General features: G+C 47.1%; 1 protein-coding gene and 1 long non-coding RNA gene across 3 annotated transcripts in view; one reads left to right on the top strand and one right to left on the bottom strand.

The window, feature by feature from the left end:
- The window catches only part of LOC137677170 (polycomb group RING finger protein 3-like), a 147,732-nt gene that overhangs the window by 112,648 nt on the left and 20,168 nt on the right, over positions 1–14,916 (bottom strand). The window lies entirely within an intron of this gene.
- Positions 2,552–9,730, top strand: LOC137677180 (uncharacterized). Its single transcript, XR_011050232.1, has 3 exons — positions 2,552–2,830; positions 8,020–8,165; positions 9,434–9,730. It is a non-coding gene; the product is annotated as an uncharacterized lncRNA (long non-coding RNA).

Consider the following 14,916-nt stretch of genomic DNA (forward strand, 5'->3'; position numbering starts at 1 on the left):
CCAGGGCAGGTCCCAGGATAGACCCCTGTGGTATTCTGCTTGTTACCAGCCTCCAGATAGAGTACCGCTACCCTTTGAACCTGACCATCCAACCAGATTTTTACCCATCAAGCTGTCCTTCCATCCTGACCCTAACATCCAAACTTGGATATCTTTAGTAAATCCAGAAATGTATTCCAAGAAGACTTGCTCCATGATTTTCCCAAGAACCAAAGTGAGGCTGGCCTGTTTATAGTTCCCTGGATCGTCCTTGACTGAAGATCTTATGGTTAATGATCAGAGGATAGACCAACATGGCTGATGTTGTGGAAGGCATCTACTAGAGACTCCCTAACCAAGAAGAGGAAGACAGCTCTTTAAATAGCTGAAACAAGCCTCTCGATCACAGGCCTTAGTACTCATAGGAGACTTCAACAACCCTGATATCTGCTGGAATGGAAATATGTCTGGGCACAAACAAGCCAGGAGACTTCTGGACAGTGCTGAAGACAATTTCTTGATGCAAGTGTTCAGGGACTGCATAGGGACTGGAGTGTTGCAATGGATGGATACAGGTTCTTTAGGAAGGTAAGGCCAAAAAGGTGAAGAATAGGGGTTGTGCTCTATGCAAACACACGGCTTGAATTCATGGAGCTTTGCCTTGGAGCAGGTGATGAGCCAGTTGGTCTGTCTGACAATCCTTATTCAGAAGCTCTCAACACAGATAACATGATGGTGGGTGTCTGCTACAGACCACCTGTATTGGGTATATATGGCAAGGTTTTGGTAGCAGGGGTGGCCTCTGTGGGAAGAGATAAGGGGCTGCCCCATGCCAGACACAGCCGGTTCCAGCTGGCTTGGCAACAGACCCACCACAGGCCAAAGCTGAGTCCATCAGTGAAGTTTGTGGCACCTCTGTGAAAACATATTTAAGAAAGGGCAAAAAACCCCACCAGACAGAGAGAGAAAGAGAGAACAAGAGTGGGAAACAGCAAAGGGAACACCAAGGTCAGAGAAGGAGGGGAAAGAGGTGCTCCATGGCATCACAGCAGATATTCCCTGCAGCCTGTGGAAGACCCCACACCAGAGTAGATTTTCCTGACACAAACTGCGGCCTGTAGAGAACTCACTACCCTAATCTATTTTAATTGGCAATAAATTAAGTTAATTTTCCCCAAGTTGAGTCTGTTTTGCCCGCGACAGTAACTGGTAAGCAATCTCCCTGTCTTTATCTTGACCCATGAGCTTTCTCATCCTATTTTCTCCCCCTGTCCCGCTGAGGAGATGGAGTGAGTGAGCAGCTGAGTGGGAGTTTGGCCCTTAGCCAAGGCTAATCCAACACACCACCCGATCAAGAAGTAGATGAGGCTTCCTCCAGTTGTTTAAAGGAGTCTTCATGTGTGCAGGCCCTGGTACTCATAGGGGACTGTAAACACCCTGATATCTGCTGGAAAGGCAATATGGCTGGGTACAAGCAATCCAGGAGACTTCTTGAGTGTGCCAAAGAATTTCTTGACACAGATGATCAAAGAGCCAACTAGGGGAGATGCTCTGCTGGATCCGTTACTCACAAACAAGGAAGAACGGGCTGGGGATGTGAAGATCGAGGGCAGCCTTGGCTGCAGCAACCATGGAGGTGGATGGTGGAGTTTAAGATCCCGAGAGAAGGAAACAAGGCAAACAGCAGAATCACATTCTTGGACTTCAGGAGAGCAAATTTCAGCTTATTTAGGGATCTGCTTGACAGGCTCCTATGGGGGACTGCCCTGGAGAGCAAAGGGGCTGGTTGGTCTCAGAGAACCTCCCCAAAGCACAAGAATGGTCTATTCTGACATGCAGGAAGTCTAGCAGGTGTGGCAGAGGGCCAGCATGGATGAACAGGGAACTCCTGACTGAACTCAAATGCAAAAAGGAGGTACACAGAAGTTGGACGTAGAGAATGGGCTACCCAAGAGGAATATAGAGACGTTACCCAAGTACACAGGGATGGAGTTAGGATAGCCAAAGCTTAGCTGGAGTTGGAACTAATGAGGGATGTGAGCTGCAACAAGAAGGGCTTCTCTAAGTATATTGGCAGTAAAAGAAAGGCTAAGAAAAAATGTGGGCTCCAGCTCAGTGGGGCAGGGGACCTAGCGAATGAGGACGTGGAAAAGGCTGAGGTACTCAATAATTTCCTTGCCTCAGTTTTCATTGGTAAAGTTTTCCCTCAGGTCTCTGAGTCTACTGGCAGAGTCTAGGGGGAGTAAAGCATTATCCACAGTAGAGGAAGATCGAGTTATGTAGAGGGGTTTTTGGAGCAGAATGGTCATGTAATGAGCCAGAAGTATGAGAGTATGGAGTGAAGGCCTAGCTGCGTGAGAAGATTCATGTAGCTAGTGTCAACAAGCCGACCTTCGAGAGATGAGGAAAAACAGCAGCTGAGCAAACAAGAATTGAGGGAGTAGCCGGTGGGAGCCGAACACGGAGGAGAAGAAACAAGAACTGATGGAGCCAATTAAGGAAGGACCAGTGGCAGAGCAGTGACCAATCAACACATCAAAGAAGAGTATGTTTAGTAATATTAACGAATAGCAATGCACATGCTTACAGCCAGGGAAAGTACAAAATGTATAAAAGGGACAGCTTATGCTTAATAAATGTCTTCACTTTGATTCACATTGGATTTTGTGGAGGCGTGTTCCTTCTCCTCAGATGGTGACCCTGATGAGACGTTGATCGACGGCAAGTTCGGGGAATAGCCCAGAAGGAGGTACACCGGCTGGAGTACGGCTCAGCAGGTCTGAAGACCGGGGCGAGACGGAGGACAACTCGCAAGAAAAGAAAAGAACGTTGCAACGGGACACTTAGTGAGGTGAGCAGCCGGGGGAAAAAGGAGATGGGCCAAAATATTTCTAAAGAAGAAAGTGCGATAGTAAGGCTTCTCCTACATATCCTCTCTAAGAGAGGAGTGAAACATGATGAGCATTTGCTCCAGAGACTGTTAGTTTGGTGTTGAGAGCATGGGTTCCCTTCGGACCCCCAGAGCGCTTTTAAGGTGGACACTTGGGAAGATATTGGAAAGGGTTTATGGGAAGCGATAAGCAGTGGGGAAAAGGAGGCAATAGAACTGGCAACTGCATGGAGGGCTGTTCTTACTGCTCTTCAAGAAATGAAAGCAGAGAGGGCTGTTGCAGCAGGGGCTTTTACGGCTCTGCGTCCAACAGAGGTTAACCCTGGGGCGAGAGGTCTTCGTGTTTTTGGTCAGCCGCCAATACCGGTTTTTTCAAACCCCTCCGCACCACCAGAAGAGCAGGAGAAAATTGAAATACCCCCTAAACCAACAGGGGAGCCCCCTAAACCGGAGGAAATGGAGGTTGATGAGCATCAGCCCGAGCCCACCCCCCCACCCTTCAAGCCTCCGCGAGCCACCAATCTCGCAAATCGCGCCGAATACGAATATCCCCCTCTGCCCCCGTCGTCTCCCCCATCGCCTGCCGGCAGTCCAGGGAAATTTAAGGATCCGGTGGCTTGGGCGGAAAAATTGTTAGCAAAATTACAAGACCTGGAAAGACAGAAGACCTTAACTGAGCGACAGCATAAGGAGGAGCAGAGGAGAGAAGAAGAAAGGGAACGCCTACGCGGGGGGGCCAGGGGGGCCGGGGGGGGTGCTGAGGCGGCTGGGACTAGCCTCAAGAGAAACATGGATGGGAATGTTGGTATGCACTCTGTCATGGGGGACGGGGGAGGAGACGATCCGCGATTACGGTGGCGAGGAGTTATACAGAATGCGCTAGTGGAGGGGGAGATTCTGCCCACAGCTTTCCCAGTTATTTTGGGAAATCGGAGAGAACCACCGCACTGGGTAGGATTACAGTGGGAGATTGTTAAGGAGGCACGGAAAGCGGTACAACAAAATGGGTTGCATGCACCTTATACCCAAGCATTTATAAATAGTATCTTTATGTCTACACTTTTAACACCTTTTGATTTTAAGCAATTGATGGCGATGATTTTAACCCCGATGCAGGAACTCTTGTGGCGGACGAGGTGGCATGACGCAGCACAGGCTGCAGCGGTGGAAAACCTGGGGAGGGGAGATAATGATCCACTTTTAGGGATAACATTTGACCAACTGGTGGGAGAAGGGCAGTTTAGTGATCCACAACGACAGGCACGACTTAGACCAGAAGCCTTGGCACTTACTGCCACCTTAGCCCGAGAGGCTTTTAAAACCCTCCCAGAAGATGGGAAAGTAATTCCTGCCTATACAAAAATAAGGCAAGGTCCATCTGAGCCTTATATGACATTTTTAGAAAGATTGCGTGAAGCATTGGAAAGGGCATCGCTGACCGATGTAGCTCGAGAGGCGTTGCTAATGTCGTTGGCAGTCGACAATGCTAATCCTACTTGTAAGCGCATTTTACAGACATTACCCAAAAATTCTAGCCTGGCAGAAATGATGGATGCGTGTGAGCGCGTAGGAACAACGGAAGAAACAGCAGGATACATGGCGTCAGCCTTTGCGGCTGCGGTGAAACCTCTAGTACGATCAGGGAGAGGCGATCAGGGACCAAAATGTTACAACTGTGGCAAACCGGGACACCTTAAGGCTCAATGCCGAGTAAAAAGTCACGAGTTTGCAGGGACCTGCAATCGCTGCCGGAAATACGGTCACCGTGCAGATGAATGCCGATCTAGATTCACTAAGCAGGGAACTCGGCTGGGAAACGGGGGGGCGAGCGCGAGGAGACCCAGCGCGATGACACAAAACAGGTCTTCCACCCGGGCTGCCTGGATGGCGTCGCCGCCGCCACAAGAGGGAGTGCTGGGGTGGACATTGCCACAGCAGTAGAGGTGACTCTGATAGACCCGCAAGTACAATGTATACCCACCGATATGAAAGGCCCACTGGGTCACGGGTTGAGTGCCTTACTTATCGGGCGATCCTCTACGACCCGAAAAGGTCTTTTCGTTTTACCCGGTATAATCGATGCCGATTTTACAGGGGTCATATCTATTATGGTATGGACCCCCCTGCCACCAATTCATATACCCAAAGGAGAAAAAATTGGACAACTGGTCCCCTTTAAATCAGCTGTGCCCACAGCTGGGAATCAGATAAGAGGGGCTGGGGGTTTTGGATCAACAGGCCAGGCTGACATTTATCTGGCAATGGATATCAGCAAGGCAAAACCAACAGAACGGGTAACACTAAAAGAACCTGGTGGGAAAACTTGCGTGGTAATTATGCTGATTGATACTGGAGCAGACGTTACAATAATCAGTCAAGCAGCGTGGCCTCATTCGTGGCCATTGGAGATCCCCCCTACGCCCATTTTGGGGGTCGGGGGAATACAGACCACTAAAATCAGTACAAATGTGATTTGTTGCAAATTGCAGGATGGGAGTACCTGTACAGTAAGACCATATGTGATGCCTGTCCCCATTTGTTTACTGGGGAGAGATGCATTAAGTCAATTAGGGGCACGTTGGGCAACTAACAGTGAGGGTTTTTAGAGGCAGCCATTGATGAAGGGCGACCAATCCTAAAACTAACCTGGAAAACAGAAACCCCAGTTTGGGTTGACCAATGGCCACTGTCTGCAGAAAAAATCGCCCACCTTGAAAGCTTGGTACAGGAGCAACTGGAAAAAGGTCATATTGAGCCCACAACAAGCCCATGGAACACCCCAATATTTACTATTCCGAAAAAAAGTGGCAAATGGCGTTTGTTACATGACCTTCGAAAAATCAATGAGGTCATGGATGATATGGGAACCCTACAACCAGGGCTCCCATCCCCCAATATGATCCCTAAAGACTGGGACATTTTAATCATTGACTTAAAAGATTGTTTCTTCACCATCCCTTTGCACCCTGATGAGTATCAGAAATTTGCTTTTTCGGTGCCATCAGTGAACAAAGCTGCACCTATGAAACGCTATCATTGGGTTGTGTTACCACAGGGAATGAAAAATTCACCGACAATGTGTCAAATGTATGTGGCCTGGGCACTTGCTCCTGTGCGAAGGAATTTTCCAAATTTGATTATATACCATTATATGGATGACATTCTAATAGCAGGGAAACAATTGGATAAAAGACAATTGATTAATACACTGCAGACTGAACTAGCAAAAGGTGGATTGCAAATAGCTCCAGAAAAGGTACAACAGGAGGAAAACTGGAAGTACCTTGGGTGGGAAATTACCAAAACAACTGTTAGACCCCAAAAACTAGAAATTCGTGTGAACATCAGTACTTTAAATGATGTACAAAAACTGTTGGGAGACCTCAATTGGGTGCGAACCCTGTGTGGTCTCACCAATGCTGAATTGGCACCTTTGATGCAATTGCTAAAGGGAGGAGGCGGTGCAGATGCCCCCCGCACATTGACACAGGAAGCTGAGCAGGCATTGAAACACCTGAGTACCAAAATAACTACAGCATACACTCACCGTTGGGACCCAGATTACAGTATTGGAGTATTGGTTATCAATCACGATCGCCACCCCCTGGCATTAATTATGCAGTGGGTGACTGACAAGGATCCTCTACATGTGCTGGAATGGATCTTTTTGCCTGTGCAACCAAAACGTACCATCACTACGAAAGTAGAGGCCATAGCACAACTTGTAATGAAAGGAAGGCAGAGGGTTGTAGAGACAGCAGGCGTCGAACCTGCTTTTTTGGTTATTCCACTGGTTGCAGAGTATCTACAATGGGCATTACAAAATTCCATACCATTACAAGTTGCGTTATTGGATTATAGGGGTGAGTTGAAGGTACATCTACCCCCTCACAAATACTTCTCTGTGCTGCAATTGGGTCAATGGGAAGAATTACCAAAAAGGTCAGAACGTCCGGTCAGTGGTGTCACCGTTTTTACAGACGCTGGAGGCAAAGCTCAAAAAGCAGCACTAACATGGCTAGACAATGGGAAGTGGCATGATGTAATTTTATCTGACATTCAAGGATCTACACAACAATTAGAATTGCGAGCTGTGGTGGAGGTCTTCCGGCGATGGAACACAGCACCTGTTAATGTGGTATGTGACTCTTTATATGTCGTAGGGATTGTCCAGAGGATGGAGCGTGCTCTGCTCAAAGAGATAGCTAATGAACAACTATACCAACTTTTTCATGAATTATGGCTTTTGCTGACAGAGCGACTGCATCCATATTTCATCACACATATCCGTAGTCACACAGGACTCCTGGAAGGCTTAGCTGAAGGCAATGCTCGGGCAGACAAACTTGTCGCACCTGCCTGGGCTGCGCCTTCAATTGATCGCTTCGCTCAAGCACGACGATCCCATGCCTTTTTCCATCAATCTGCTAAGGTACTGCGGCGTCAGTTTGGGCTACGCAGTGCAGATGCACGTGGGATAGTCCAGTCCTGTCCAGACTGTCAACATCTTGGGGGTGGTTTAGCACCTGGTGTCAACCCCCGCGGTACTGGACCGTTGGAGATATGGCAAATGGCTGTAACACACATCCCCGAATTTGGACGGCTGAAATATGTCCACGTGAGCGTTGACTGTTTCTCCCTTGCTACCTGGGCTACAGCACAAACAGGCGAATCCAGCAAACACGTTCAATGACACATGCGTTCTGCTATTGCGGCCCTGGGCATTCCACAGACGATTAAAACGGACAATGGCCCAGGCTATGTGGCACGTGCCACACAGGACTTTTTCCAACTGTGGGGTATAACACATGTAACAGGTGTCCCACATTCACCAACGGGACAAGCTATTGTGGAGCGCATGAATCAAACTCTGAAACACCTTTTACAAAAACAAAAAGGGGGAGAGCCAGGGCTATCTCCTCCTGACAGGTTGTGTAAAGCGCTTTATGTACTAAACTTTTTACGCTTGCCACAGGACTACTCTGTACCTCCAGCAGTAAAACATGGTGCAGGGTTAAAGGGAGGTATGGAGGCTTTTCAGAAAGAACAGGAACAAGCCAAAGTGATGGTAAAAAATGGGGTGACTGGTGTGTGGGAAGGTCCAATGAAATTAATAACGTTGGGTCGAGGGTATGCATGTGTCGTTACAGATACAGGAGCCAAATGGGTACCAGCTAAGTGGGTGAAGCCGTGGCTACAAAAACAACCTGAACTACAGGAGCCAACTCAGGATCTGCCTCGGAACACTGACCTCTCGAGAGATCCAGTGCCCTGACTGCGGGAAGTGTGAAAAAAGGTTTGCGTGGGAGGTATAGAAAAGGGAGCAAAAGGCGCAGTCATGATGAAGCAAGGGGTTGTTTTTTCTGTGTTAAGCCTGCTTTGGATCCTGGACCTGACAAAAGGTCATCAACCGATAGTCCTTCCACCGACACCGTGGAAGGGGAGTCACAACGTTTGGGTGACTCTGATGCGGAGCTTGAACCAGACGCAGTTTTGTGCCTCCTTAGCTCAGCCTGAACAACCCTTTCATACATTTCTAGTGGGGGTCCCCTTAAACAGATCTGAAAGTAAGGAGATAGTGGCAGGGTTGAGTGCGCTGAAACAGAGCCTCTCTGAGAATGCAATGAAATGTGGCGAACATTGGGATTTATGGGACGATAGCTTGCCTGTCAGTCCCTTAGAGCCCCAAGAACTTGACATCCTAGGAACTTTAGAGGCAGAATCCTGTGTGTTTTTCAATTACACAGAGAGATCAAACATTTATCAGAACGACATAAAGAGATTACAAAATGTCACACCCAGTAATCCATTGTGGCAAAATGAATCTATCCGGTGTGCAAACGTAGGGCGCAGTCGAACAGAGCCAGCACCGGATTTGGCCATGCCTAGAAAATTACCAGAAGGTTTATTCCTAATTTGTGGAGATAGGGCTTGGCCAGGGCTGCCCAGTAAGAAACTGGGAGGTCCGTGTACCATAGGTAAATTAAGCTTACTAATGCCTACACGAAAGGTCATATTAAACCACACTAACCTACACAAGATTAAAAGAAGTGTCACTACCTTAGGGAAAGAATGTAAAGATGAGGTAGAACTATGGTCTAGGACCAAAGTAGTTCTTTCTTCTATTTTTGCACCGGGTGTTGCTGCTGCACAAGGACTAACACAATTGCGAAATTTAGCTTGCTGGGTTGCAAAAAGAGCTGATCAAACTTCTAGAATTTTAGGAACATTAGCCAATGATGTAGATAGTATCCGACATGCTACCTTACAAAATAGAGCTGCTATAGATTTTTTATTATTAGTGCACGGTCACGGATGTCAGGAGTTTGATGGGATGTGTTGCATGGATCTGAACGATCATTCCAGGTCAATTCATAAGCAGATCAAAGAGCTCATGGATGCCACACAGAAAATACGGGAACAGCATGGGTTCCTGGATGACTGGTTGGGTAATTTGGGAATTGGAGGGTGGCTGGTCGGATTGATTAAAATGCTATTGATGGGATTGTTTGTGATTTGTATTATCATCTTTGTATTACCGTGTTTATTCTCCCTCTTGCAAAGGGCCCTGCAGCGGACAATAAACACGGCCTTTCTGGCTCAAGAAAAGAAAGGGGGAATTGTAGAGGGGTTTTTGGAGCAGAATGGTCATGTAATGAGCCAGAAGTATGAGAGTATGGAGTGAAGGCCTAGCTGCGTGAGAAGATTCATGTAGCTAGTGTCAACAAGCCGACCTTCGAGAGATGAGGAAAAACAGCAGCTGAGCAAACAAGAATTGAGGGAGTAGCCGGTGGGAGCCGAACACGGAGGAGAAGAAACAAGAACTGATGGAGCCAATTAAGGAAGGACCAGTGGCAGAGCAGTGACCAATCAACACATCAAAGAAGAGTATGTTTAGTAATATTAACGAATAGCAATGCACATGCTTACAGCCAGGGAAAGTACAAAATGTATAAAAGGGACAGCTTATGCTTAATAAATGTCTTCACTTTGATTCACATTGGATTTTGTGGAGGCGTGTTCCTTCTCCTCAGAGTTAGAGAGTACTTAAGACAACTGAACATACACAAGGTTTATTAATAAAGTCAAAGTGTTGCTATCACCGATCAGAAAGCAAGAGGGCAGCAGTCTCCAGTTTAACAGTGAATGCTGTTAACTAGAGGGAAAGGTTCATTAATAAACGTTTCAATTTGCAAATAAAATTGCCAAAACTAAGGTCCGTGTTGTAGCACAATGGTGCTTTAATGACATTCCTTCCTTCTGTGCCAACTCTCAGCATAAAATTTAATTCTCTGACTTGAGAATTTTGACAAATATTTAAGATTAACAAAGTAAAGCACTCTCCCTAAGATTCAGATCTAATTGAGGCTTTGGACATGTTTGAATATAAGTTTAAAGCTTATGACCAAAGCTGAGGATGCACCACAATTGTGCATCTAAGATCTCAAAAACCACACATCGTGTATACTCATATCAATAGGAAGCCTGAAAATACAATGCAAGATGTTTTTAGACAAGTGCAAATATGTCAAGCAATTGCATGAACCTACCTTGGAAAATCCAAATCGTCGTTAACTCACAAAACAAAAATATAGATGCTCAACTCACTGCGAATATGCTAATCAAGATAGATGTTAACAATTAGACCATGCAATACCCATAGAGATAATGGCATAAGCAATGCTTGAATGTTGCTGAGTGAAATTAGCTGACAAGAAGATAATTTACTAACAAACTGCATGATTGGTATTGCTGAAGGCAAAGACATCTGAGGGCACATGCCACAGCAGTATGTAGGTGATGTCCTAAAAACTAAAATCTAAGAAACTAGCAATGCTGCTGCTTTGGATACAACACAGCTATCCTTTCATGAAGCACTATCCATTCACAGCCCTGGCTATTAAAGAACAAATCGATTGTTTGACTATGATTTTCTGTGAGAAGTGCAAGGCCTATGTAGAAAAGCATCACGAATGTAAAGGCTGGAAGCGCAGAATGTTCTATGAACAGATCTATAATGCACCAGTGCTTCATGCCCGTGACCAAAACTCCAGAAGCAGGGCAGGACTATATTATCTATGGCATGGAATGTATGCAAGAAACCGGGACACGTATCCTGAACGATGTTTTTGCCATTGAGTCAGCTCCAGATGCCCTTTGGGATGAAGAGGAAGAAGGGGTGGAAAGGAAAACTGAAGGAGAATGGGAGTTTAAGAGGGACACTTGTCTCATGGACTTTATTCAGTTGTTTATGGACACAGAGTTTTGGGGCTACACTTTCCTAGCACATAATGCCAAAGGCTATGATGGCTACTTCGTTATTAGCCAGCTTTTGAAAGGAAAAATGGACGTGCAATTAATCACCCAAGGTGGTAAACTCATGTACATAGAAGTACCCAGCCTGAGTATACACTTAATAGACTCTTTACAGTTTTTTACCCATGAAACTAAGCAGCCTTCCCCAAGCATTGGGAATTGTGGGCTGCAAAGGTTATCCCCCCGATTTTTTTGACACTGACGAAAATCAAAGTTATGTAGACCCTCTTCCACAGCCAGAATATTATGGGGTGGACAGCACGATGCTTGAAGAGAAAAAGCCATTCTTGGCATGGCACACAGCTAATCAGGAGAGGATTTTTTTACTTGCAACAAGAATCGGGTCTGGCTGGGATGGAGTTAACTTTCCCCATAACAGCCCTCATAGTGCTGTGCTTTGTATTTGTAGCTAGAACAGGGTTGATAACACACCAATGTTAAGGCTGTCTCTCTAACCCCCACCCCAACACCAAAGGCCAGTAGGCTGGGGGTGGGAAAGAGAGTTGGGCGATTCACCAGGGATTCACCTGACCAAGTGGGGCAAGAGGGTCTTCACCAACAAGCTGGCCAGACTTCTAAGGAGGGCTTTAAACTAGACTTAGCAGGGAAAGAGGATGGAATTCTGAGCACCAGATAAGAGCCAGGGGCTGCTGAGGTATTAGGAACCAAGAGGGAAACACCTGTGAAATGCCTCAAAGGAATTAGGGCATGTTCCTCTAAAAAGGTGACAGGGTCGGTAGCCCACTTGAAGTGCCTCTCTACCAATGCACGCAGCATGGGTAACAAGCAGGAGGAGCTGGAAGCCACTGTGCAGCTAGAAAGCTATGATCTAATCGCTATCGCTGAAATGCGGTGGGACGAATCGCATGACTGGAGCGCTGCAATCGATGGCTCTAAGCTGTTCAGAAGGGACAGGCAAGGAAGGAGGAGCGGGGCAGTTGCCCTCTATGTAAAAGAATGGACTGACTGCACAGAGCTGTCTTTGAAAAACAGCGATGAACAGGTTGAGAGCTTATGGGTAAAAATTAGGGGCCAAGCCAACAAAGGAAACCTCGTGGCTGGTGTTTGCTACAGACCACCTAACCAAGGGGAGCCTGCGGACGAAGCGTTCTTCAACTATGGGAAGCATCACAGTCGCAGGCCCTGATCCTGCTGGGGGACTTCAATCACCCTGACATCTGCTGTAAGAGCAGCACAGCAAGCTGTAAGCAGTCCAGGAGACTCTTGGTGCACGTCGAGGATAATTTCTTAATCCAGGTGATAGACAGCCCGACCACAGGAGAAGGGTTACTGGACCTGTTGCTCACCAACACAGATGATTTAATTGGAGAGGTGAAGACTGGTGGCAGCCAGGCCTGCAGTAATCATGCCCTGGTGGAATTCACAATCTTGAGGGATATGGGCCAGGTGAAGAGTAGAGTCAGGACACTGAATTTTAGGAAAGCAAAACTTTCAGTTGTTTAAGGAACTAGTGGATCGGACCTCCTGGGAAACTGCCCTCAGGGACAAAGGAGCTGAACAGAACTGGCAGCTCTTCAAGGACATTTTTCTTAGAGCACAAGTGCTCTCAATTCCCATGTGTAAGAAATCAAGCAAGGCAGGCAGGAGACTGGCATGGCTGAGTAAGGGCCTCCTGGTCAAACTGAAGTGTAAGAAGGAAATCCACAGGCAGTGGAACCAGGGACATGTATCCTGGGAAGAATATAGGGACTCTACCCAGATGCGTAGGGATGGGACGAAGACAGATAAGGCACTGTTGGAGCTGAATTTGGCAAGGGATGCGAAGAATAATAAAAAGGGTTTCTACAGGTACGTTGGCCAGAAAAGGAAGGTTAAAGAAAATGTACCCCCTCACCGATAAAGAAGGCAGGAGAACTGGTGACAACTGATGTGGAGAAGGCTGAGGTACTCAACAATTTTTTTAGAATAGAATAGAATAGAATAGAATAGAATAGAATAGAATAGAATAGTTGGAAGGGACCTACAACAATCATCTAGTCCAACTGCCTGACCAAAAGTTAAAGCATATTATTAAGGGCATTGTCCAAATGCCTCTTAAACTCTGACAGGCATGGAGCATCGACCATCTCTCTAGGAAGCCTGTTCCAGTGTTTGACCACCCTCTAGGTAAAGAAATGCTTCCTAATGTCAAGTCTGAACCTCCCCTGATGCAGCTTTGACCCATACCCACGCGTCCTGTCACTGGATACCAGGCAGAAGAGATCAGCACCTCCCTCTCCGCTTCCCCTCCTCAGGAAGCTGCAGAGAGCAATGAGGTCGCCCCTCAGCCTCCTTTTCTCCAAACTAGACAAACCCAGAGTCCTTAGCCGCTCCTCATAGGACATGCCTTCCAGCCCTTCCACCAGCTTCGTTGCCCTCCTCTGGATGCATTCAAGGACCTTCACATCCTTCTTAAATCGTGGGGCCCAGAACTGCACACAGTTCTCGAGGTGAGGCTGCACCAACGCTGAATACAGCAGGATAATCACCTCTTTTGACCGGCCGGTTATAATGTGTTTGATGCACCCCAGGATGTGGTTCACCCTCTTGGCTGCCAGGGCACACTGCTGGCTCGCACTGAGCCTGCTGCCAACCAGCACCCCCAGATCCCTTTCTGCAGGGCTGCTCTCCAGCCACTCCTCTCCCAGTTTATACTTGTGCCTGGCATTACTCCATCCCAGGTGCAGAATCTGGCACTTGTTCTTGTTAAATTTCATGCCGTTAATCATAGCCCAATGCTCCAATCTATCTGGATCCCTCTGCAAGGCCTCTTGTCCCTCGAGAGAGTCAACAGCACCTCCCAGTTTGGTATCATCAGCAAACTTGCTAATGGTGCATTCAACTCCTGCATCCAGATCATTGATAAATATATGGAACAGAACTGGCCCTAGAACTGAGCCCTGAGGAACACCACTGGTGACTGGTCGCCATCCAGATGTAGCCCCAGTCAGTACAACCCTTTGAGCCCTGCCCTTCAGGCAGTTCTTCAGCCAGCGCACCATGAACCTGATCAACCCACAGTTGGACAACTTGTCCAGAAGGATGCTGTGAGGGACGGTACCAAAAGCCTTACTAAAATCCAGAAAAACTATATCCACCGCCTTCCCTTCATCCACTAGGCGGGTGACCTTATCATAGAAAGATATCAAATTAATTAGACAGGACTTTCCCTTTGTGACCCCATGTTGACTGTGCCTGATGATTGCATTGCTCTTTAAATGCCTTTCAATAGCACCCAGCATGATCTTCTCCATAATTTTTCCAGGAACTGAGGTTAGACTAACAGGTCTGCAGTTTCCTGGGCCTTCCCTCACCCCCTTCTTGTAAAGTGGAATAACATTGGCTAGCTTCCAGTCAGCAGGGACCTCCCCAGACTCCCAAGGCCTTTGGTAGATGATCGAGAGGGGTCCTGCTGTAACATCCGCTAGCTCCTTCAGTACTCTGGGATGAATCCCATCAGGCCCCATGGACTTGTGAACATTCCGCTGATACAGCTGGTCCCTTACAATTTCAGTGTCCACAAATGGAAAGTCACTGTTCCCGCAGTCGTGGTCCTCCAACTTAGAGGACCAGGCAGCCCAAGGTCTATCAGTATTATTAAAGACTGAGGCAAAAAAAAGGCATTGAATGCCTCCGCTTTTTCTTCATCCCTATTTGTCACGTGACCATCTTCAACAAGTATCGGTCCAATGTTTTCCTTAGACCTCCTCTTGCTAGTAATGTACTTAAAA

This window comes from Nyctibius grandis, assembly GCF_013368605.1.
Source record: "Nyctibius grandis isolate bNycGra1 chromosome W unlocalized genomic scaffold, bNycGra1.pri SUPER_W_unloc_2, whole genome shotgun sequence".
In the NCBI taxonomy this organism is placed as follows: Eukaryota; Metazoa; Chordata; class Aves; order Nyctibiiformes; family Nyctibiidae; genus Nyctibius; species Nyctibius grandis.